This window comes from Anastrepha obliqua, chromosome 3 (genome assembly GCF_027943255.1).
Source record: "Anastrepha obliqua isolate idAnaObli1 chromosome 3, idAnaObli1_1.0, whole genome shotgun sequence".
Taxonomy (NCBI): domain Eukaryota; kingdom Metazoa; phylum Arthropoda; class Insecta; order Diptera; family Tephritidae; genus Anastrepha; species Anastrepha obliqua.
Window position 1 is genome coordinate 49,740,102 of NC_072894.1, and position 4,557 is coordinate 49,744,658.

Consider the following 4,557-nt stretch of genomic DNA (forward strand, 5'->3'; position numbering starts at 1 on the left):
GAAAACAAATATAATACGTATTTTACGCAGCTATGGTCATAAAAGTAGATCACATTCGTGTTATTCTTATATGAAATGTATTTACAGAAGATTACGATTTCTGTTGGGCATAGAAATAAAACTAAATCAGTGAAACCATATTATAAAGGCTGGGCCAGAGGCCGGTTTCTTTTTAAAAATGCTGCAAAACACCGTTAAATACTTCTTTGTGGTTTAGGCGGCCGCGGACACCAAATGATGGAAAAACTTTTTTCTATTTACGGTCTCTCCTCGGCAGGCAATGGCAAACCATCTAGCGTATTGCTGTCATGAAAAAACTCTTCATAAAAACCCAGTTGCCGTTCACAGTCAGCTTAAAACTGTAGGCCAAGGAGGAGGAACTCGGTCAAACACCTAAAAAGGGTGTAAACGTCAGTTATATATCTGTATAAGTATAGTATATATGTACATATATAAGAATATTATGCCTCATTAGAAATTGATTAGCCTAGGGAGATCAAAAAATTGAGCGCAACCCACTTTAAAAGGGACGGAGAGAGATTAATCATTACGATTAATTGTGGATAATAAGTTCATTGAAATTACTGCCTAGACTTTCTCTGTAGGAGACCATTCCATTAAATATATTTCGCAGCACATTTCCTCTAGTTTTCAATTTTCCAATTTTCCAGTGCGTCTTGATGATGCTCTTAAAATGGAGGGGCCTATAGTTCTTCACACAGAAATATTTTCCAATGCCTGGTGAGGGGCGATCTCTACTAGCGCACAGTTTTCCTATCATTTGATATTTCATATCCACATTCCATCATTTCGAATCCTAGCCAACCGTATGGTAATCACCGTTATTCAGTGAGCAGGCTTCGACCATGCTGTTATGAAGGGACAATGCTGTAATTACACAGAATTTCTGGGAAGTTGCTATAACATCGATTTTATACGGCATTTCGCAAAAAGGTTTAATGGCCTTAAATCGCTGTTCCGTGGCGGCCAACTGACATTATAAAAACGGATGATTACACAATTATCATACTTCAATAGTAGGGCGACTTGTCAAAAACCAAAGATGTAGACATGATCCCATTATTCAATGACCCGCCAAAAAATAAAATATATGAAGGTCTGCGGTGGTGCTTAATTCGCCTTTCACTGCTTGGCGGCAATACTGTGGAGTGGGTAGTTCGACGAAACAACAGGCTTATTCTGGTTTCAAAGTGGAGCCCTATCATAACACCCATGAAATAAAAAAAAAAAATAATAAAACTATACTTAGATTCGACACTCATGGATTGACGATAGCAGAAAGAAAGCCCGTGGAAGAAGAAGCCACAATAGCGGCTGAACTGATAAAACAAAACGAGGGACCGATAAAGGTTTTTCTTATCCATTTGTTTCAATGTGAGTCGTCTTCTACTAATCGAATAATATAATATAATAATAATTCTCGACGGATGTTTAGTTTTTTATATATTATATTTAATTTGCATAAAGACACGCATAACAGTAAATAATTTTCGGTCGCAATTTACCTTTAAAATAATTAAAAAAGCACAGAGACTTACAATTTCGAACCTACATTGAAAAAATATCGAACGAAAGCTATCGTCAACAATTAATTAATATTCATTGCGATATTTCATTTCGTTATATGTTGCGCTGATCTAAGAAATTAATAAAATTCATAACAACATTCCAGCGACTCTTTAAAATTACACAAAACAGTTGGCTGAACCATTTTTTAAACGAATTGTGCAATTTTCCTGTCCGTAGCCGTCATAATGTTAATTTCAATCCATATTTTGTGTCTATTTGGGTATGCGATGGTTTGAGCTTGCACACACAGGATGTTCCTGTTGGTGGCACCGCATACTTCGGCAGGATTGCAATTTAATTCGTCGTTTGTAACTATGCGTAACATTTTTTGGCAGAAACAAAGTTTCGTGCCTGTTTTTAGATGTACAGACTTATGCACACAGATGTGAAGTATCAAAAGTGGTTATATTATATATTTTTTAATAATGTTCTATGCAATGTGCTCGTACAATAGGTACTAAAATTGTATGCAAATTTTGGTGCCAAGTTTGCCATGTCATTTTTCGCGCACTGACGCGCTTAGCTTGTTGTCGCGTCTCTTGACTGCCAGATTCCGATATGAATGTTAACGAGTTGAAACTAAAAAATGCATTTAGTATTTTTCTACGTTCTGACTATTTTGTAAGAGGTCACTGGTGTCATAGACCAGAAATATATGAGAAACAACGGTACGCCCTCGTGGTATTCATACACAAAAAAACAAGTAGGCATAGAATAGTTTGCCGAGCTGAGTCTGGTGCTCGACCTGAAATTGATAATTTTAGCAATGATGACGAGGAGTATAATAACGACATAGGCGATAGTCGACAATTAAATATAAGTTCAGTTCAAAACCAAATAGTGATTTAAAAAATTTTTGTTGACATTGGTAGTGATCGAAACAATATGGAGAGCGTTCCAGAACTTAATGAACCCGAAATTGTCTTTTAGGTGGGTAAAAAACTATATTAGTGAGAGGCTGAGAAATTACTATTTACTTAATTATTTTTTAAACAAATAGATAAATTTACCGAATAGAGCTTTAGAGAGCTCCGTGTGAAAATACTGCCCAAATCTCAATGAATTGAATTTTCGCATTCGTCCATATAATTTGAAAAAATTATTTAGCTTACTTTGACTTGTATGTATCTGCTGCTTGAAAAAAAAAATCCTGTGTTAATACGAGGATTACCACTCAAGAGTTTTCCAATAACAGGTGTTATCTCTCGCTATTTTTTATGGCCGGAATTGGATCGTATTGATCTGGACAACGATTATTTTCAACAAGACGGCGCTACGTGCCACACAAGCAACGAAACCATTGATCTTTTACGGGGAAAGTTTCCGGGCCCTGTTATCTCTCGAAGAGGTGATCCCAATTGGCCACCTTGTGACTTTTTTCTTTGGGGCCACGTGAAAGAGAAGGTCTACGCTAACAGCCCAGGGTCGATTCAAGACCTCAAAGATGGAATTCGTGAGGCTGTCGAGGACATAGGGCAGCCACTTTGCAATTCGGTTATGGAAAATTTCATGAAACGGATATTGTCCTGTAAGCGTGGTTGTGGTGGGCATTTGCTTGATGTCATTTTCCACTATTAACGGCATACCTTCCTCTTTATAATGAAATAAACATCCGATGATTTATATTAAAAAATAGCATTTTTCTTTGAATATCAAAATAACATCTCTTATTTGAAAACCCTTTATTTACTTTAATCCATTATTTGAATGAGTAAAAATTAGTTGTCTTTGAATAAACTGAATTATTTATTATTAATGAATAATGAAAACATTATTTGTCTATTTGTCATTCATTACTGAAATAACTCCCACTTGAAACTCAACTTCGAGTAAAAACACAGCAGCCTAAAAAATCGAAAATGTGTAGTTTTTTCCATATAAAATGTATTGCAATGGGTGAATCGACTTAATCTAATTCATAAGGTCGATAACTTCCAAAATCGCATGTTGTTGTTTTTGTGGCAAGCCTTGCTTAGGTTGGTCCTTACTAACTGTTGTCATAGAGATCACGAAAGTGCCTAAGGATTAATGAATTAGCGTACATTCTGCTATATCTGGTTGACTGGCAAGCAACTGAGAAAACAGCTCGATTGGACAAGAGATGATTGACTTTGTCACTTTCTTGAGACACATCCTTCATCTGGTGACACTATTTGCAGAAGCTCAAGCGACACATAGCAATAGTTCACCCAGTCTTAACTTATTGTTGCTTGGTACAATTGGCTATTGTTGAAACCAATAAAAATATACTGAAAAATAAAATAACAGTTGACGAAATAAGTTTTGGTGATTGGCGCATTATTAGCGAGCACTGGAGAGCTCTCAACGTTAAAGATATATGCTCTTTCACATTGATTGATATTCTTACATTGAATGTACGCCGCTCAGTGGCTGCTGTAAGGATACAAGAACAAGGGTTATGGAAAGGGAATATGATGGCGCATGAAAAGCTTCTCTCACATTTTCACCTCTCAATATCAGATAAGTTATCGGGTATTTACTGTCCGAAACATAACTGCACAGACCCTTTAGGACTATTATTACATAGTAATATGATTGCGAGGCGGAGTTCAATAAATCTGCCTGGAACGACCTCTTATGTATGTATATAAGTATATTGATGGCTCCAAGATCGACCAAGGGGTTAGGTCTGTGGTTTTCTCTACCAAGAAGGTGTAAGAAGATCCCTCCATATGCCCGACCTTGTGAATTTTTGCAACATAGACATACTTGCTTTAACCGAAGGCCGGTGCCCTTTGGAGCATAGTAGATCTATGGGCCATCCACAAAAACGAGGTCGCTAAAGCAAAGCCTGCACCCCCAATAGGGTTGATAAGAGGAATTTTATCGCCTCTACACCTCTTAAAAAAAATAAATTTATGTCACATTAAATATGCACATCTTTAAGAAAGTAACTCTCTGCTAAATTCAAAAATAAATAAATCTTCTAAATTGTAAAAAAAAGAT